General features: G+C 44.9%; 1 protein-coding gene across 1 annotated transcript in view; it reads right to left on the bottom strand.

Annotated features, from left to right (window-relative positions):
- LOC145359165 (polycomb complex protein BMI-1-like) overlaps nt 1-5,465 on the bottom strand; it is a 28,047-nt gene extending 22,582 nt beyond the window's left edge. Inside the window, exon 1 of the mRNA XM_080213597.1 lies at nt 5,366-5,465. The gene's annotated coding sequence lies outside the window, so the exon portion shown is untranslated. The remainder of the gene's footprint in view (nt 1-5,365) is intronic.
- Between the last annotated feature and the right edge of the window lie 16,856 nt (nt 5,466-22,321).

Below are 22,321 nucleotides of genomic sequence, written 5' to 3'. Positions count from 1 at the left end.
GTGTGCATGAATGCGTGCATTTGAGTGTGTGTTTGTGTATTTGAGTATGTTTATCTGAGTGTGTTTGTTTGTGTGTGTTTGAGTGTGTGTGTATTTGAGTGTGTTTATCTGAGTGTGTACGAGTATGTGAATGTGTGAGTATTTGAGTGTGTGTGTGCATTTGAGTGAATGTGTATTTGAATATGTATTTGAGTCTGCGTATTCGAGTCTGCGTATTTGAGTCTGTATTTGAGTCTATGTATTTGAATGTGTGGTTGTCCACATGACTGAAGTACTGTATTGCATTGGGAGTCAGATGACAGTTTGACCCACCAACCGACTGATTGAGTGACTGAGTGGAAAGCTGCTGCAGCACCGGTACCAGGACTGGAGGGTGGGGGAGGTGCATCCTGCTAGTTACCTGTACTGCGGGCTTTAGAAAACAGTGAGTGCAACAGGTTTGCTAAAACCATATTCCAGAGTTTAATAACTGGTCAATCTCCTAGTAGTTAATTTGGACACCAAACGGACTGCTCATGGGACTGGGGGGTTGGGGGAATCGGTAGGGAAACCGTTTTCCCAAACAAAAAGTTAGTTGCAACACAGTGTGATCCAGAGGTCGGAAGAAACAGCTGTTGACGGAGATGTGAAATAAACAAAACAGTCTGTGCTTTCCTTGTTTTTACTTAACTGCTGCAGAATGGAAGTAATTGACAAGCATTGCTGCTTTATTTTACGTGCAGTGATTTATCTGATAAAGTTACCAAGCTCTTCCCGGGATTGTAAATTCAGAGTTTTAGCGGATGCAGATTACATTACACGTGACGCTCCCCTCTACTGCTTCTTCGCACCCACGCACCTCCCCACCACTCCCGCCACCATTCCACCTCGACACGACCCACCCCCAGCCCTCCAACCCCTTCCAAAAAAAATGGACCTCAGTAACTACTGACTATTAGATCTTTGGCCAGCGGTAGGACACTGAAAGGTTGGAGGTCGCAGCGCTTCTCCTGCGTGCTCCTGTCAGAGTCAATGCATTTCTTTAGTTAACTCTCGCGGTGGATTAGATTTCTCGCCTCTGCGATGTTGGAAAACAGCAAGGAATCGGCCAACCTTCCCAAGTCACTAATGCGCTTGGACTTGCCGTGAATTTAACGCAGTAACAAAAAAAATCAAAGCACTGTTAAAAGGAAAAGCAGTCCAGCTCAGGTAGCTAAGTTTCTCTATAATGGATTTAATATTATTTTGCATCAAGATGCAGGTCGAGTGAGTACAATTTTTTAAACTAAAAGTCAACCTTTCGGAATCTTTCTATATCAGGCAAGGTACATATTTGGTAAACCAGTAGAAATGGAATCGCTGTCTCCGAGAGCTGCCTGCGATTGCTCTTATTTTTCACAATAATGCCACTTAAGTCTATACATGGAACCTACAACAATGTATCATCCCTATACCATGCACAGTAACGACAATGCTGGCTTCCAGCTGACGTTTTCTATACAAAAGTTCTGCTCCCTAAATTAATGCAACTTGATTGTCTAAGCCTCTGGTTTCTTTAACTGTAGCGTGCATTGGGTGGTTGTTGTAGCAACGGGCTGCTGTGCGAATGTACAATGGGTGTACCCTTTATGGATAAGGCCACACAAAAACGTGTACACTCAAACCCTGAATTGGAACACCTCAGTTTCTCCAGTTCAACGTGGGCCTTCTGATGGAGAGGGAACACCGGCCAGGAATTACGTGGGACTTTTAAACAGCCTGTCTTGTTAGAGGGATGTGTTCCATAAACAACCTTAAAGAAACTCAACTTGGGTCAATATTGCAAAAGTCTGCTAAAAATGTTAACTGCGGAGTTCTGAAATCCATGACTTCTGATGGGTCCCGCGGGATCTAAAGCTGTCAGGCCCTCTCCAGTTCTTGTAACGGAGATGGGGATCCCCCTACGTTTCATTCCTTGTCCCCTCTGACCCGTGAACTTGCTTTTCAGAGCAAGGGCAGCCTACAGTTTAGTAGTGCGCAGCCTGATGGGATGGTGGGAGTCGCAATAAATTAAAACTGGAGTTTCCCGGCACGACTTTGTCATTTTCAAACTAATTTGATAAACTCCAGCTGAATAGTTACCAACCTGTCATTGGAAAAGCGTCGACAATAAATATTTGTCGATAATGCTTTTGTCTTCTTTAAGTATCAGAATAACATGTACGTTTCGTTTGATGGGGGCAGACAAAAGATCAAATCCTGTGACTGTTTTAAGCTTGAACGTTTTAAGGGATGATATTGCGTGAGGCCCAATGTAATCCTATGAGCAGAATAACTGGTGTTGCATATTGTACGGGTTGTCGAATGTGTCAGAAGGTGGTTAGTTTCCTTTTGCCTGGCCTACGTGTGATATCATTTCGACAGTAAAACCCCCATTTGTGCCTCATTCATCTGCAGTCAGCCTTGTCATTGCAATGGACTTACAGGCTGCAGATATTGATAAAAGGAGAGAGGCGGGGTTGGGGGGGGGGAGGTGGGGGGGTGCATGGAGTGAGGGAAGTCAAAGAAAGAGATCCTTTAAATAATAAACTTTGCAAGTACTAGATTGAACACTTTAAAAAACCGGTCTACAGTTTAGTAAGTCGAGCGGTATTACTCTAATCAATAAATCAGCAGTGTTTGTGTCATTTACAATCATTGACACCAAGAAGCAGGAATTCTGTGCTGGAGGGATAGGACATTCTAATTGCCAGGAATCCGTTAGCTATACATGCCACCTTTATTGCGTGTATATCTCCTTAGATAACTATGCATGGTTTCGCTTTTACTCCAGGTGTTGCGAAATTTTAGCTCCTAATCGGCTCGCACTTCTGTCATTTTCCCTTGATTTGTCAATTAATTATTCATTGTCGGGCAAAACCCTGACAGAGGGAGAACTTCGGACCCCAATCAGTGATCGGGCAAATAACGGGAGTCGGCGGCGCCCAATCCTCTGGTAACTCTCAGGTTCAACGCGACAACAGAAAGGACACGTTAAACAGACTCACGTGAAACAACACTCTGTGAATGTTTCGGGTTATTAACACCAGCGTGGCTATTCTATTCCAGCAATGGCTGGAACCCGGATATACTACACACCAGACACGTGATTTTTGTCAAGATTTGTGTTTTCTTTTCCATATATATAGAGAGAGCAAAGAGCTAAACCACATGGCTTTCGGTATTGGGAGAGACAGGGGACGTGTCAGATAGCAAGCAAAAAAGAACTACAAATCAAACTGTGACTTCCTCCAAAATGGTCACTTCAATTTAAACTCGTTACTGGACACGGTAACGCCAGATCACAACACCATCGCGGAGTCAGGGGGGAAGAACGAAATCAGCAATTTTCACCCTACACCCGACAACATAGCAACGCCGTCCGCGCATTTCGAAGCAATTTATAGACCGGATTAGTGTGTTAATAATTTTCCTCCCATATGCCCGGTGTGATCAGACAATTCTTATAACTTGGACCGACTCGTCAGCTCCCTGGGCCCATAGACTGATCGCCAATGGGCCATTCTGGCACTTGTGCCCCAATTTCTATACGTTGGGAAGGGGGGGGGGGGCGGTTCCGGGGGAGGGGGGGGGATGGATGGGGAGTTCATTTGGGAACTGCGGAGAAAGGCGCATGTTTCTCATAACGAGACATACACACACACACGTAAACACACTCACTCCAGCCTCTGTCTCAAGTCTAAACTCGCGTACCCTCTGAAAAATATATACAAGATAAAAGCTAACGCTGTGTGTCTCTGAATCTCCCATCAGAGAGAAATATACACCGTTTCCAAAAGAGTAAAATTATCACCCTCGTTACTTCACGCCCAGATTACAGCCCATTATTTCAGCTCTCCGCTGCAGAAGTGTCACCGCCGAAATCAGGCTTAAAAAAATATATATTTACAAAAAAAAAAGCACCGAGGGAAAGCTAACATAACTCGTGTCACCATCGACGGCAAGACCTTCACAAAGCATGGCACCAAGTTCACAAAGCACAAACTACAACCAGATTAAAATTGAATTTCCACACCGTCTCCCAGGTTACAGAGTCCCACATAATAACATATATATCATTCCATTCACCGATTTTCACAAGATACACTCGTGCATTTTGGCTGGGGAGTGGAGGCAATTTTTAAAAGGCTGCGAATCTGGGGGATAGTTAGTATCCAAACTGCATCCATCAGGGGTGGTGGTGGTGGTGGGGGAGGGAATAAAACAAGCTTTTAGTCCAAAACACACAACAGGCGCATTTAAAAATAAAGAGATCCAATGGAGTTTCGTTATAACCAGTCGGGGCCAGATCTCTGCGACCAGCTTTGCGTTTCGCCTTGTGTGCGGGGTTGTGTGGAACACAAGCTGTTCCGAATCCTGCACTCACACGAATTTTAAAAAAATTGAATAAAACAGTCTCTCCTCACTTCCCTCTCTCTCCCCTTGTCCCAGGTATCTAGATAAGACTGTGAAGGTTGAGCTGCCAGCAACCGCCCTGATAAACCCGGGTTGTAACGGGGGAGGGAGGGGGCAGAAAGCCGACCCGACTTGTAAGTGTTACACCACAGGACCCGGGCGCAATAAGTTCGTAAAAGCCCCGGGCTGAACGGGATCGCCCCGGGACTCTCGCCCTGACAATCTGCACCCTCTGCAGATCCGAATTCTATAAAATCGTGGCGGTGAGAGACCGGGGTAAAGTTGAAATCGGAGGAGATATCGGGGCTGCCCACTCGATTCTCCACACACGAGGCTGCCCGGGCCGGACGGACCGTCTCTTCCAGAGCTCGGCGGAGAGATTGGGAAGAAAACCGGGCTCCAGAGTGAGCACAGACCGAGAGCCGGGAGTCTGACCTTTGGTGTGGTGCCGGAGGGGAGAGACTGGGTCGGGGGGAAGGGGTGAATTCGAACTTAATTGGGCGCTGGTAGAGAGAGAGAGAGGAGAGAGAGAGAGAGAGAGAGTGCTGCGGCGTCGGGAAACTCGGCACTGTTTAAAAAAAGGGTAGAGAGACGGAGGGAGAGAGAGAGCACTAAAGGCACAGAGAACCAACTCCAAACCTGGAACAAATGCAGCAGCCAGAGGCGGCTGCTGAACCCGCCTGCCAGGCACAGGGACTGCCTGAGGTCAACCCCAGAGCCTGGGGCCACAATGGGCACCGGAGCAACCGGCAGAAGGAGCAAAAACAATGCAAAGTAGCAGGATCGGTGCAATTGAATTGAAGGCAAGCGGCCATCTTGAAACAGAAACAGCGAAAGGATGTCAACTGATCTCGCACCACTAATTTTCGTTCAACTAAAGGCATCTGGAGGAGTCCCAGCCCTCTCCCCCAGGCTGGCCGGCCAGCCGAATATTTTTGAAAGCGGCCCCTACCTGCTCGCCTGGCCCCCGCCGTCTCTGGTGCGAGTAATCGAGCGAAGGAAGAGTGTTTGGCTGGAGCTCTCTAACACACACTCCTCACACAAAATGGCTTTTTTTTCAGCTCCCGATCGACCGCCCCGTTTGGTCACGTGGGTTCATTCCTTCAGGGTGTCCAGAGACAGAAATACTAACTGAGAAAGAGAGAGAGAGACACACACACACACACAGGGACACAATACAGGGGAGACACAGACACACACACACATACAGAAAGAGACAGAGAGAGAGGCAGCCAGCGAGTGGGGGAAAAGGCTGAGAGGGCAGACAAGCAGAGGGAGACACTAACATGGACATACACACACACACAGAGACAGAGAGACCCACAGACACACCCACCCACTCACCCACCCAGCCACCCACACACACACAGAGGGGGAGAAACTGAGAGAGAAAGAAAACCTAAGAGAGACTGAGGCACGCAGAGACGGGGGGACAGGAAAATCCGAACTGAGACAGACACACAAAGGCAGACAAACATTGACTTGAGGGAGACACACACACACAGACACAGACAACGGAAGGAGGGAGGCTGCGGTGGGGAGTCCTTGCCACCAGTTTTAAGATGCTCAAAATTAAAATGTGACAGTTTGTAAAAGGTAGCCGATTAGATATATTATTCACCAATACTCACAAAGGAAAGATTAGTTAGTTGCTCCTGTATTGTGTATTATTCACTCCAGTATTACAAGTGGTTTGGAACATATAGATTATTAATTGGGTGCCTGAATCTTGATTGGTGGGTTACCTGTATTTGTTTGTTGGCTAGTTCGGATGGATCATTAACACAATGTAAAGACACAACTCAGGGTTCAACTTCAATTACCGGTCGATGTTCTTTTAAGCATCGCCGGTACACACGGCAGCGTTTACAACACATGGAATTATTAATCATTTTACAAGTCTGACTCGGACAGAATCGGCGTTGTCCTAATGTCCTATAGCCAGACTACAATCACCGGATACTTTCCTCTTAAAACTTGCCTCTGAATATTTGTAATATTTTTTTCGGGTTAAACACAACTGCAGGCGGCCCCTCAGCGACATATGAAAGGCTGCAAACGTGAGTCCTACACGGGGAGCTGCCGACATAATAATGTGGCGATAAACATGTTTTTTTCCTGGTTTTTAAGTTTTGGCTTTCGGGCTGGAGACAAGATCGATCCGAGTCAATTTCTGATCGGAAATGTTTCCAAACGGGCTGGCAGTTTCAGCATACGGAAGTTGTACGTTCCAGGGTGCTACAAATCAACTTCCATTTCCACCGCTTCCATGTTCTATATTGATACATAACGTGTGGAGAGGGAGGGAGAGGAAACAGACTCGGCCGCTTTCATGCAAGTTTCATACTTCCCACCAAATGAAACATCTCGCTCGGGATCCTAAACAGTCATGGAATTAAACATGGGGTTTGTACGCCGCGATGGTCTACCCTCCTCGTATCCTGCATCACTCCCTCACCAGCCTTTCCGCCGCAACCTCAACTTGACACGACCAACCTCCCGCCCCATCTCCTCCCCCCACCCCCGCCCACTCCCCACCCCACACCAACCCCATGGCGGAGCTAGAAACCCATCCCTGTTTTCTGTGGTGATTTAAGGGGAGGGGCGGATATACAGGGGAACTGAGGGGGGAACTGAGTGATTTTAAATTTTGCACCGGGAATTGAAATTCTCCAGTGAGCAAGGTGCGGGGGGGGGGGGGGGGGGGTCCACGTACATTAACTGATTTGTGACATTAAACACTAATTCAATAACCATCCATTCCCGATTTAAAATAAAGGAATTCTGTGACTCCCAGAAACGGGGTGATCGCTATATGAAAAATTAAACCATTTTTTGCTGGTGCACAGATTCGGTTCAATACTGTGGGAGCTGGAAATATTTGAAGAGTGCAGGCTACTGGACAATATAAAGCCCTCAGCAATCTATACCTTCCAATCATAGGTTACTCTGGGTCCGGGGAATATGGGGCTTGGGATGACCGGTACATTTTTTTTAAAAAAATCTGGCTAAGGTTAGTTTAGATTCTTACAGGCGTGCATTTTTTTCCCCCAGACAAGCAAAGATGAGGTGAGTGCTGGGTGAAGTATCTTCAGAATTCGGGCCGCCCAGTATTGCCAGGAAGGCGCTTGAGTTCCCATTGCCCTCGCTAAGATCCGGCAGGGTCCCCAAGGCAAAATCGAAAGTGTTCGCATCTTTGTCGATTACACTTGACCCGGGTTCAGTGTGTCTTGGATATGAGGCACCCCGGGTCTCATCACCGCGGTGTATTCAAATTAATTAGAGCTAAAATTAAAACCTGCGGTGGTTGAATCTGAATTAAGAAACAAACAAAAAAAACGAAGAATAGTCAGCGGATCAGTCAGCCTCTGCAAGCGAATGTTTGGGAGATCTTTCATTAGAAGCCCCACAGCTCTCCCCTCGGCACTGTCACCTATTTCAGATGCTGGGAGTCTCGCTGTGCAGACCCACTGTGCCCTATTGATAAATACCCAGTTCACTTTCAATAACAAGGGAGGGACCGCAGTAAGTTCTTCCTGACACAGCCTTTGAGTCTTTTAATAACCACACTCCAATGACTACAGAATACTTCAGAAAGCACACTCCCTTCTTTGTCTCAAACTAGTGGAAATAATTTCTTCTAATTATTTCTCATTAACAAACAGTTCAAAGATAATTTCGCATTTTAATTTCAGATTTTTGCTGGTGAATGGTCCAATGTTCAACAGACGGGGAGGGGGAGGGGGGTCCTTGATCCTGAACGTATGACTTTGACAGCCTGGGTGGAGGGGTGAGGCCGAGGGGTGAAATGTGTCGCTAGCTCGGATAGAGTAGGAATCACAGCATTACACAAGGCATGAAGGAAAACAAAATGGTTCTCCCAAGTTCCCATACGAAATACTTATGTTTCGCCTTTAACTTTATCCGCATCTACGTCCTTACCGGTAGAGAGAGAGGGCTGGTGATGCAATCGTGGATGATGTCATGGGAGTAAATACCTCACCAAGTTCAAAGCCAAGAACGATTAACCTAACATCATCGGGTTAGCGGTGAACCAATTGGATCAGCAGCAAGCAAGTTCACCCACCAACTGCCCTTTAACCCTGACTGACTTGTGACGGCATAAGCCTCAAAGCAAAGCCACATTAATACCTATTCTTCAACCAACCTCACTAAACATCAGGTTATCACACTCTCTCATTTCCTATGTTACAATAGTGACTACGCTTCAAAATGTGCTCCATTAGAGGTAAAGCGCCTTGAGACATCCCAAGGCCGTGAGAGGCGCTATATAAATGCAAATTATTTGTTTTTTTAAAAAAAATTCGCCCATTGGAAGTTGTCTATTTGTGTTTTGTGCTGTGTAAACATGCTCAATTAACAATTGTAGTTCCAAAAGAGAAAACGTTGGAAAATCTCAGCAGGTCTGGCAGCGTCTGTAAGGAGTGAAAAGAGCTGACGTTTCGAGTCCAGATGACCCTTTGTCAAAGTTACCTTTTGCGCCATATACATTGGGTGATTGGCGAGCGACAGATTATGCAGGTCCACAGACTCAGACGCTGCTCTTTCAGAAGTTGCCCTCGCCGATGTCCTAAGGAACATCCATTGCCTATAGAAACTCCGCCAGCCTCGAGTGGAATACAAGGAAAATATAAACATGCCCCAGTCTAATAAGTGTCACACGTTATCGCCCAATTCTTCCCGTATTTCTCCCAAATCTGGTGTACCACCCTGTTCTTCTCTCTAATGTTGGAATCAAAAATCACCAAATTCTTCCCTTGCCTAACACAATCTTTCCAAAGCTTCAGAACCTCTTTTTTTTTCATCCCTCCACGGGATGTGAGCGTGGATGGAAAGGCCAATATTTATTGTTCGGGTCTAATTCCTGAGTGGCTTGCATTGCAGAGGGCATTTAAGAGTTAGCCACATTGCTGCGGGCCTGGAGTCACGTGTAGGCCAGACCGGGTAAAATTGGCAGATTTATTTCACTAAAAGGGTATTAATAAACCAGATTTTATTTTGCCACAACCTGTAGCTACCTGGTCACCAAGACTGGCTTCGTTTTATTCAATGCTTATTTATTATCTGAATTAAAGTTTAAATTGTTAGTATTTTAAGTCATTATTAAAGCGAGACCTCTAAATTATTATCCTTTCATAGAATCGCTATGCTACCAATCCCCATATGCCCTTATCATTGTAAAATAAAAGTTGTCATTTATCTATAATTAATTCATAAGTTAATTCTGTTTGAATTTTCCAGGTTCTTTGCCTTTTATTGGTACTGATTTTGTCCTCTCTCGGGACTTGACCTGGCTGCAGATTGGGCTGGTCGGAAGCGAGGGAGGGGAGAGGAGGAGTTTAGTAACGATGCTCCAGCCATTGTAGTATGGGGCAAGCTTGATGGATCAATTGGTCTTTTCCTGGCTTTTCCTTCCATATGTCTGCAAATATCAACACACTTCTCATGGGTTTCTCAATTAAAAATATGTGCTCACTTCACTTGCTAAATCCTAATGAAATATATCACAACAAAAACAAACGGCATAGTTACAGGTCTCAGACTAGAACAAAAACGTATTTTCTCCTAATTCACCAATCGGTTTTTACAACTTTCGGTTGAACTACACTGTTCAAAACTTGAAGGGGAAAGTTGGTGTGATTGTAGAGTGATAAAACTACGTTATTTACAAAAGACAGACTTTTTCAATTAATGATTTTCAATCTTGTAATGCCATGTCTGGGAAATTCTGAAGTTAGGGTGTTGCTTGCTCCAATCTACATATCTCGTGTGTGTGTTCAACACTTTCTCCCATATTTCCATTCAGATTCCAATACCACCAGAGATGTATGGAGCTTGCACCACTCAACTTGCACATTGATACGTTCTGTGAATGCTCCCATACCAAACCCTCTACCAAAAACACTGTACTTATTTTGGAAGGATGTGGTCTATAGGCGGTAAATGTCATAAATACCGTCTGCAGTTAGGACCCTTATAGGGGCTGCTAACTTTTAATCTTATTATCGCAGCTTTGCATTCGTCTTTACTTTTCCCAAGCACTCAAGAGAAATGCCAGCATCTGGAAGCTTCCATCCGCCAAGCCACTCGCCACCCTGACTTGGATCTGTCTCCCTGTTCCTTCACCATCACTGGGTCAAAGTCCTGGAACTACCCCCCCCCAACATCTCCGTTGATGAAACCCTGCATCACATGGACTGCAACGGTTCAAGAAGGCGGCTCACCACCACCTTCTCAAGGGGCAATTAGGGATGGGCAATAAAAGCTGGTCCAACCAGCGACGTTCCATGAATTAAAAAAAACTCCTGAAAATTCCCAGAGTTGGGAAGCGATCGTCCCCACGTGTCGAGATAACTGCTATTGTGGACAATTTTAAAATGAAATCTGGCTGTGAGAAGGGGCTTTAGTGATAATTGGCGACATTCGGGAGGGTTTAAAACGGCCGGTAAGGGATCTGTTTTATTAGAAAGGTAGCACCTTTGCCTCGACATTCTCTCGCAGACATGGACCGTTCAGATCAATGCGACAACGTGCAGAGGGAAACGGGAGGAATGCCGGTAAATTTCAACACAGCGTCCGCCATTTTCTATTGATTTTCAATGTGGAATAAAGTGGTGATATGGCTGTAAGGAAAGTCTTTCTGCAGTAAGCGGGTACTCACACCGACCCAGCTCCCTCCCGCCTTGGCCCCTCACTCTCAACGCGACGTTAACCCGTTCAATTGAAACATGAAGAGCCAGCATTTAAATTGACAATTTTCTTTGCAGAAAATTAAATCCTACTTCTTGCATTTATTTCAAATCTTGCCCATGTTGTTTGATTGCAATGTCAAACCCTCCCTTGCCGGCATGCACACATTACTATCCGGTCTATTTTAAGCTTCGGCCAGCGGTGTTTTCCAAGTCAATGGGAACTTGCTGCTTCACATCACAAGGTTTCATGGACACTGCATTCCATTGGCCTTCCTCCCAAACGCCAACCAGAATCACAAACAGCACCCACTGTTTCATGGGCGCTAGATTTGAGAGGGTTGATGGCTCGGGCGTCTCGGAGATTTTTTTTCCACCCCATATGAAATACATCATTTTAAAAATAAAATGTTTTTCATTGGCCTCAGCTAACATGCTAGTAACTGTCTCTTGTCAGACTTTCTAAGCTTCCCACCAGAATATGCTTCATATTATCATCACAGTCGGCCCCAGTTTTAATTGGCACTTTGGTAACAGGAATTTTATTTCGAATGAATATTTTCCTCTCCAGACTAACAGGCTGTTCTTTTCCAATCCATTCCCCAGTTATGCTGCTCAGGGACAAAAGGGGATCATTTTATTTATGTTTGCAAAGCACCGTTCTCCTATTTGATCAGAATGCTAATAAATGGGCGGCTGGTGAGGGTTGGAGAAAAAGAAAGGGCTTTTTTTAAAAAGAAAGAGGCCAGGGTGTCACTACTGGCGCATGCCTCTCACAGGGGGCTGCTTTCATGACCCCAAGTGCCCCGCGAGCAGGCAAATTCCTCCATTGTTGACAGAGCAGGCATTTAAACCTCCTTTCACTCCGTTCACTCCTTGTCTTAAACCCTTCTAATACATTTACATTTATATCCCGCATTAGCCCCAGTTGATTTGCTATCTCTCGCTGTTCCTTCCCCAGTGCGTGCTGTTGTACAATGGGATTTTTTTCTCTCTCTCTCCTCTCTCTTTTGCAACAGCGACTGGGCTTGATTCTGCTTTGGAGGCAAGTTCCGCCTCTCTCAGTCTGATTTGTCCGCGTTTCACAAGAGCCATAGCTCTGTATGGCTGATCGCTGAGTCAGTCTGGACACTGCGTCGCTCTCCAGAACACTCCAGCCTTGATACAAAAAAAATAAAATTAGTATGACGATGCACCTACATGATGCATTGGTCTAATTTCTTTTAACCTTTGTTGAGTTTCAAGGAAATCTAAACATAACATTGTGTTTGCTCCAACCTGCTGTAAACACATAAATATTGAAATAATACCATGGAAATTGCCTTGTAAATTAAACAGTAGATCGGTTTGCAGCAGGTGGGTTTTATAAAACACTGAATTATTTTTATGTAGCACTAGCCCTAGTGTTGTGGCCACGTATTTGGTTGCGTTTTGGCAAAAGCGCCAAATGACATTTCAAACAAGGCTTCAATCATTTCTGCCGCACTCAATTGAGTGCAGATCGGCATGTGAGAACTTGTCCCCCACCCGTGACCCACCCTGAATCCGCCTGTATATCCGCCCCTCCCCTTACCGCCCATTGCTCCTTCTCTATTCCGGGCTTTCTGTAGATCTGATTCCCTCCCGCCGTCTGGCCTCTTCCCACGCACTCCACTTCCTACGCGGTTACCCTTTCAGTTGCCCGGCCCAGAAGCCCAATTGTTGCTTCCCAATCTCTCCCCCACCCCACCCACTGTCCCCCCCCCCTCAACCCCGCGGGCCTCGGCCCAAAAGCCGTCTTTTCCAGGTTGCTCCCAGGAAAGCTACTCCTCTCTTGAAAAGATCGCTTAATTTCCCTTTCTGAGGCCTCGGCTTCACGAGAGACCGTCACTTAAGCTCCGTCAAGCTCCTGACCAGAATAGCAGTAAGTGATTATTAATAACTCCCGTGTGATTTTGACCCTCTCTCATTAATCCAGCCAGCCTCATTAATAGCAAGGCAATCTCTATTTCCAGCAGGGTTCCACGATTCATTCCACCGCATTCTTTTATTTTTAGTATGAATTAAATATTACAGTCACAAAGTGCATTTGAAAATAACACCAACAACTATTAATAGCGTCGTGGCTGCCCCAGTAACCGACAACACTGAAGCACTCAATTAATTTTCATTTTTTTAAAAAACTGGACTCGCTGAGGCGCAGAGTGGGCAACACTACAAACTCTGTATTAACAGTGTACTGTGACTGTTACACAGTCAATGCTGCAGCATGTCTAACACTGAAACCAGGACGTTCTTACAGCCGAGCAGCAAAACAACCCACCAAGTAACAAATTCTATAATACAGGGAGAGAGAGAAATATAACGACATCCATCTACTTTTCTCCAAGTTCCTATTCATCTCTAGGTAAACAGGTAAGATTCTGACGAACCATCTGATTTCATAGAATTCCTACAGTGCAGAAGGTGACCCTTTGGCCCATCGAGTCTGCACCCACCAGTATCCCACCTAGGCCCTATCCCTATAAACCAACGTAATTACCCTGCTAGCCCCCCTGACACCAAGGGATAATTTAGCACGGCCAATCAACCTAAGCCGCACATCTTTGGACTGTGGGAGGTAATCGGAGCACCCGGAAGAAATCCAGGCAGACACGGCGAGAATGTGCAAATTCTACACAGACAGTGACCCAAGGCTGGATTCGAACGCGGGGTCCCCGGTGCTGTGAGGCAGCAGTGCTAACCCATCCTGCGAAGCCGTGACTACATTTCCGAGGCACTTCATTATCTGTCAAAGAGCTTTAGGAGGACCTGAGAAGCGCCACATAAATTCAATTCCATCTTTCCCATATTTTCCTCTTTTGAAATGTGAGCTAAGAGGTTGCCTCACAATCCAACCTCAAGCCTGGGTGTTAGGTGAATATTCCTGTAACGCTCTATGTCTATTTACTGACGGTTACCATCGGCCGCGACAAGTTAAAAGTCAGTTTCCAGGGGCAGAGTTAAACATTGTATCACAAAGAGAGAAAGGAATAGCAGCAGGCACTATTAAAAAAAAATTAGAGTTCATGGAGGATCCCGGTGGGGTCAGTACTGCAAAAGTTTATGTGAAGACAGCTCATAAAACTTCAAAAAATTAAAAATCCAAAAATGTGCCGGGTAGATTGATGCTAAGTTGACCTTAGTGTTAGGGGAATTAGCAGGGGGTTACGGGAATAGGGCCTGGGGGGGATCGCGGTCGGTAGAGACTCCACGGGCTGAATGGCCTCCTTCTGCACTGTAGGGAATTTATGATTCTGTTCTGTGATAACGGAACTGTTTAACTCTTCAGGCGTCTCTGTGCGGTGCAAAACCCAAGATGTCTCTGCGTTCATTTTGGCCTCTTCAGCATCCCCGAGACAAATTGTTTCAACATCGGTGGCCGTGCCTTCAGCTGCCTAGGTCCCAGGTTTTGGAATTCCATATCCTTTTCCAATCTCTTGTATTTCTCCCTCTGGGATGCCCCTTAAAACCAACTCTGATCACCGTCCTGGCTATCAGCGTTCAAGATTACCTGATGTAGCTGGATGTCTAATTTGTTACAACACTTCCGAGAGACATGATATTACGTCATCGGCGCTATATAAATGTAAATTGCTGTTGTTTAAACGTTCTAAGGTGTACATTGGAGAAACGCCTTCCCCTTTCACCATAATTACTAACGTGTGTCCCTGTTACTTGGAGCAAAACAGTTTAAGCGAATATTAATATCCTTTCCACTCTAAAAATCCTTGACCCTAGTTTGTGGTTACATGTCAAAGAGCGAATCCAAAGCAATCGCGAGCTCTTAAATTATGCCCTGTCTTTACATTTAGTACTGGAGGGAGCGAGCAATATGTATCATTATCTATAACCCAACAAAAATGTCTGCCGTCTATTATTATCGCATCGCGGGTATATGATAATATTTCAGATATGTCTGGCACAAGGCTTGAAATATTTCAGCGGTTTGATACGAAGATATGAAACTCCCCGGCCGGAGAAGACCAACTGGTCTATCAAGTCTGCCCCATACAATGATAGCCAGAGCGTCACTAAACACTTCACCCTTGCGACCCCCTCCTTTTCTTCACTCCTTCCGATCCTCCGGTACTCCTGGTATTCCCAGGACATCTCCCAGGGCGGATTTAAAGAAATATGGCAGATAGCTGAAATTTAAGTAAATTAGCATTTAGGTGGCAAAATTCATGATATATTTTGTAAGTATTCATTATTTAGAACCGTTCCCTCTCCAGGTAATCAGTAAGCTAGAACAAAACGTCGCTGCAGCTTTAAAATGCATTGTTATGATGAAATATTTTGCTAAAATTAATAAACGATGTTATGTTTTTATGGCCCAACGTTTAACGTTGGAGAACTTCAACAGCTAAACGCCTGATGGATTCCATGGTTTAAAGGATCTCAGTTATTCACACCAGCATATTCAACATGATAATCAAACAAAGGTTGGACAGTTAAGCTCTGCGTCAAGTTGCCCCCACGACATCTTAGGCTATTGAAAGATAATTGGTTTGCTTGGCAATATCCTGGATAATGGAATAATACCTTTATTCAAATGGCGGAGGCGGAGGGGGTGGGGTGGGAGGGGGTGCAGGTCCGCTTCCAATCTAACAGCTGACGAGTGAAAGGAAACCACCTTGAACCAGTTCTTCATACCTTGACCTACTTAGTTCAATCATAATATCTTTTTGTTATCAATGACCTTTCTACATATCTCACTGATCGCTTGTGGAGTGAAGTGGGGGGAGGAGCATGGTTATAACCTCTTTAATACTCCCCGCAATTTGATAGATACCTGCCAAATCAATCTTCTAAATGAACCAAATGACAATGAACTGAGTGATTGACTTGCAATTATTCTCGAACCGAATTGAGAAAGGATAGCCACTTATATTTTGGAGTAAACTGAATTTTTCACATCTTATGGCTCATTTGCGTGGCATGAGTTGCAATGGGTGCACACATTTTGCCAGTAAATTTATTGGCATGCCCCCTTCACCTGGTAGATGATTTGGCTGGTTAGAAAATATACTTACACCGGAAACCTCAGCGAACAATCTGACTCTTTTTTTGTAGGGTGAGGGGTAGGGGTTGATGGGTGGGAATCAGACAATGTTAAATGTTTTGATTGCTTGGATGCCGAGGGGAAAAGCGAACAACTACATCTCGAACTCAGTAGAAGTTGGCGGGAGTTCCATAGTCGACAGTTCTCAGTTGGTGACACCTCCATTTGCCACGTTTTCCCGAAGGTTAAAAGAAACAGATGGTTGGAGATGACGGCTGACAATCGCATCAATCTGTCGGTGGGTTAACCTCACTTTTATTTTTACATTCAGGATCTTGCTGGGCGGGGGCGGGGGTGGGGGCGGGGTGGCGTGGGGTGGGGGTGAGTCAGGGGCGCAGACTCTTGTTTGTGTGCACTTGAGTGGGGAGGGAGTGTGTAGTTCGAAATTTCGGACTTCCAGAGAAGCCATCCCCATCCCCCACTTCCTCCCCTCACCCTGCCCCCCGCAGCCAGTAGACAATCCCAAACCGTTTCTCTTCAGCGCTGAATTAACCGCAAACCTGTGTAGCCGTTGACAGGAATATCGCAACCAATGTTGTCGGAACCGTGAAAAGTGGGTCAGTTGCAGCCAATTGCTTTTGTCGCACTCTTACACACACCTTATACACCAGCCAATTATTGCGTTGGTATTTCCATATAGCCACACAATTCTTGCTGTAAATGACCGGTGGGCATTGATGATCAAATTATGCTACACTCTCTCCATAGTTGTAGATGCATATTGACTGTTGCACTAATGAGGTCAAAAGAACCAAGCGAAAACAAAAAACCCTTCTTGATTTCAGGATCAACTGACAATTTGAACTCCACTATTTATTCCCATTGATCTTCGTTGAGTTTGATTGATGTAGGTGAGATCCCAAGACTTTCTTTCAACACAAGCAGGCACAGGGATACTGAGAGAGAGAGAGGGACGAGGGCAGCTTTAAAGCCAGAGCGAATATACAGCTGTTCCTTCCCCTCCCCCCACCTCCGCAGAACACATACAGCCCAGAATTCCAACCTACGCCCGCTGAGAATTTCCACTTACATACTTGAAAAGCAAACTCGTATTCTGGAAACGTCAAAGAAGATGAAATGTCAATATTTTGGAACCGAAACGCAGGTTAGAGGTTTTTTTTGTGTATATAATTACTACCACCCCTGAGTATAAAACCCCCCGGAGTGCTTTATGAAGGATATAATGTTTTGAATGAAACTAACACGAACGGAACAACTGTTATGGATATATACAATTGGGCGGAAAGAATGGAAATAACGTGTATGTTGTTGCACCAGTCACGACTTAAAAACACCCCGAAGTCTTTGCAGACATTTCAATACTTTCAAAGGGTAAAAGCAAATTGCTGCGGATGCTGGAATCTGAAACCAAAAGAGAGAACACTGGAAAATCTCAACGGGTCTGGCAAACATCTGTGAGGAGAGAAAAGAGTTGACGTTTTCTCTTTCGGTTTCAAAGAGTGGAAAATCACACAGCCACATTATGTACAGCAAGATCTCATAAACAGCAATGATATCATAACCAGATCATCTGCTTTCAGCGATGCTAATTTGGATGTAATTATGGACCAAGATTCCGGGTGAACTCCCAATCTCCTGTCCGCCAGCTCTCGCGGGTATTCCCAGAAGGGCAGAGGACGCCTCGGATTAGCCCTTCCTCCAAAAGATGGTATCTCTGACACTGTGGCACTCTTTCACCACTGCTTTGAGGTGTCAGCCTGGATTGCGTGCTGCGGATTCGGCCTTCGAACTCAAATGCCTGCGGTGAACACGCGACTTTTTTTTGGAAGCATGTTCATTTAACGATTCATATTGGGGAAAACAACAACATCCAGAGGGAGAACTAACAGCAAGATTCAAAGCGGAAGAAAGAAGGAGAGGTATAGTAAGACATTTTGCTTCGACGACCCTAATATTGGCCATTAAAAGCTTACAGATTGTTAGGGGAAGCATAGATTAAAGGAAGGGAAGACTCCACGGTTGTAAAGCGTGGGAAAGAATTTAACAGTGCATTGGGTTATTTTTGATTAAGCAGATATAGGCTTCGCCCGGCTACTCTGGTATTATCATAGTATTTGGAAAGCATAAATGCTTCCCTTAATATTTGAAGCTAGAATGGTACACTGAACCTCTGTGATGACCCCCCCCCCCCCAACCTCTCATATAGCTGCTGATAAATAGGTTGCAAACACCAATAATAACGAAACAGGTTCAATTGCCTTTAATGAATAGTTAGCATAGCGGAATAGATGGTGTTGAGCAAGGCAGTGTCGCTGTAAAATAATCATATCCAACCAGCTACAATGTGGAACATTGAAAAGAAAATTTGATGAACGATGTAAATCATGATGCGGACATGTCGGCGTTGGACTGGGTAAACGCAGTAAGGAATCTCACAACACCAGGTTAAAGTCCAAAGGTTGAACCTGGTGTTATGAAACTTCTTACTGCGAACAATGTAAACGCAGAGAAACACAATAGAAACGGATTGATCATTAGCCGCAAAAGTAAATGCATTAGATAATATGACACAGAATCCAAGTAAGGAAAAATAATCTTGAACGCTCTTAAGTAAGAATAATCTTACTAAAACGCTATGGATTATTAATTTGCAAATACGATAGTTGGTCATTGTAGACACCATTCTCTTCCTGGTTTCAATGGGCACCCCCCCCCTCACCCCCAACAAAAAACGACTTGCACGTATATCTATATTTTTTCACTCATTTGAGGGACGTAGGCTTCGCTGGCTATGCCAGCATCCATTGCCCATCAATAGGTACATTTTTTGCTAGGCAAAGGTATTAAGGGATATGGGCCAAAGGCAGATGTATGGAGTTAAGCCACAGATCGGCCATGGTCTCACTGAATGACGGGTTGAATGGCTTAACCCTGTTCCTATGTTTCTAGTAATTGCCCTCAAGAAGGTGGTGGTGAGCTGCCTTCTTGAATCGCTGCAGTCCATGCGGATTAGGTATACCTAAACTGATGGAGGGATTTCCACGATTTTCACCAAGGGACAGTGACCGAACGCGATATATTTCCAAGTTCGGATGGTGAGTGATTTGGAGGGGAACTTCTAAATGATGATTTACAGATCCTTTACCACCAAACGCCTCAAGCACTTTACAACCAACGAACAGCTTATTTGAAGTGGTCATTACATAAAGTAGGAAACGCGACAGCAGGTCGCCTGGAGTAAGCTCCCACATGTGATAATGACTTCGTGATATTGACCGAGAGAGCAATATTGGTCACAATAGCGCTCCTACTTTTCTTCCAAATGATGCATGATATTTTAGGTCCTCATTTCAATACTGCATCCAAAAGACTGCACTTCCGACAGTGCAGCACGCCCGCGGCACTGCACTGGAGTGTCAGCCTAGAATAATGAGTTCAATTCCTACCATGAGACGTGAACCAACAATCCGCCTGGCTCAGAGGAGCGAATGCTACCAAATGACCCCGAGTTTCACTGCAGTTGTGTGGAAGAGGTTGACTTGGCATTGTTCCATCCCTGTATTTGCGTCCTGGAGATAAGAGACTTTGCATAAATTTAGCACAGGAGGCAGCGGGGAAAGGGGAAACACATGTTGGTTCACATGGAAGATATTTTCCTTTAAGTAAACAGGAGCCGTCAACTTCACTTTGTGGAAGCTAGATGGTTTATATATAATCGGACCCACTTTCGACATGCAGAATAAAGTATTGGATTGTGGGTTTCTCCAGAGTAAATCGTGAGCATGACAAGCAATGGGAATTCAGAAATTCTGTTTCCATGTTTAGGCGGCAATGACTTTTTGATAAAGGGTAATTTTCCGGGATTGCCTCAATACTTCCTCATTCATTGATGAATGTTCTTCACTGGGATTAATCCCCAAGTGGTCAAAGTCCTTGGGCGTCTGTTGCCAGATGAACTTTGAAACACACGCGGATGTCCTTTGATGTTATAATCTTGGACACACTCCAGCCAGAATAGTGGACCGACCGATAAATACTCAAATACATCATTCAACAATAATAAACATTTGTTTTCTCTATGACTACACGATGCTTGATGGTGACAAGTTACCAATTTTGAGCGCTGAGAGGAGTTAAGTACACATTCCGGTTTTTTTTTGGCGGCAAGGTTGACTTAACCTATCAAAACTTATCGACGCATTATCTACACACAGCATAATCTGGAAATATCCGCCATCCGAGCTCCCAGTCTACTGGGGAAAATGTGCATCTGGCTTAGAGACCAGAGGCTGCACATTGGACAATGACGTGAGTTTATTTTCTGAAAGGTGAGGCATTTATTGCATTCATGGTCTACATAAAGAGTAACTTCTAGCACCAGGTACCACAAGGACAAGTTGAAACGTTTGATGTGACTATTGCTTTCTCGGGGTTGTTTCTTGTGATCTTCCACGCGTGAATGAATGCCAGTCAGAGCACAGTTGACAGGGATCCTTCCAATCCATTTCTTCAAGAACTTAGCGCCTGCAATGCGAGAATGTAACAGCAGGCGCCAATGCAAAAACATGGTTTTATAACACCACTCGGGCCAAAGGATTTAGACTTTTGTCACGTTCACATTGAGTCCAACTGCGTGTGACAGAGAGAAAGGTGTTCTTCCTGTGGTAATGAAATGATACAACATTCCAAACAATATCGTCTTTTCGTTTTGGGAAGCGTTCCTATTTGAACAATTGGCCTGAGAATACATGGACCAAAGGCACAGAGGGTCGTGGGTTTTGTTTTAAATAACACCATTAAGTTGACTTCGAGAAGATGAGGAAATCTGGAACGAGAGGTCAGAATTTGAGAATGAGAGGTGGCAGATTGAAAACATGGATGAGGAGTAAATTATTCCTCCCAAAAGATCGCGAATCTGTGAAATTCATGGCCCCAGAGAGAGCGGTGAACGCCAGGACACAGAGTGAATTTAAGGTGAGTAAGAAGTCTCACAACAACGGGTTAAAGCCCAACAGGTTTAATTTAGTAGCACGAGCTTTTGGAACGCCGCTCCTTTATCAGGTGAACGCCTCCACATCATACATTTAAGGAGGATAAAGAAGATTTTTAAAATGAGTAATGGGTTTGAGCTGGCTATAATAAACGGGCAGTTGAGGCCGAGATCAGATCAGCCCTGATCGCATTGAATGTGGAGCAGGCCCGAGGGCCTTAACTGCCCACCCCTGCTCCTAGTTCTGATGTTAAAGTCAGGACCGCACCAACATTTTATCACAATAGAACAGAAAATGCTGGAAAATCTCTGCAGCTCTGGCAGCACCTGTGGGGACAGAAACAGAGCTAACGTTTCGAGTCAGGATGAAATGATAACACGACAAGAATTTCTGTTTGACTGTTGTGGCTCGGGTCAGCTGAGCTGATGGTTTTCATTGGAAGCTCTTGCATTGCTGCTAGGTAGAGGAGTTTGTTTTCTGAGGGTGTGGGTGAATAAGTCATGTCACAACTGTTGGGAAATCAGACGGAGCCCTCCCAAACAACCCCTGCAGATATTTGACTGGAAAATTGGTTCCTTATTCCTCTGCGGCCTTTAACCTCACCTATTCCGATGGACATCCGCGCATCGAAACTTAACCCGGGATTGCAGTAACCCAGAGTCTATTGCTGGACAAAATAGTTTTCGCTTCAATCGCCGGGCTCAATTGCTATTATAATAACCGTCAGCAGAGTGGAGCATTGCATATTTAACTTCGGTCATCGGGTTAACATCATTTTTATACTGCATATACCAATCAATTCATTAGCACCAGGATAAAAACATTGGTTCCCTAACACATTGTCACAGTTTAAGGCTCGGTGGGCTCACAATTTCTTTTTAATTAAAAGGACATGTTCAAACAACAAGTCAAAGGTACACTTGAAGGTTCAGGATCAGAAGCGTGTTAAATATTAAACACTGGGCCTCACTATTTTCAATGGAACTATGGTCTTCACGTTTCTTCCGAGAATCCTTAGTGTCTTAGCATATTGTTTTCCGTTTGACCCCAATGCTGCACTGGGCATGACATCAAACCAAATAGCGAGAAAGCTATTTGGATGGAAACCCATTGGATTCAGACTTTAATAAGCGTTCAGTTAGATTCAAGTTGAAACCATTTTC

This window comes from Carcharhinus amblyrhynchos, chromosome 27 (genome assembly GCF_965287045.1).
Source record: "Carcharhinus amblyrhynchos chromosome 27, sCarAmb.v2.hapA, whole genome shotgun sequence".
Taxonomy (NCBI): domain Eukaryota; kingdom Metazoa; phylum Chordata; class Chondrichthyes; order Carcharhiniformes; family Carcharhinidae; genus Carcharhinus; species Carcharhinus amblyrhynchos.
The sequence above is the reverse complement of the archived record's forward strand: the minus strand, read 5'-3'. Positions and strand labels throughout refer to the sequence as shown.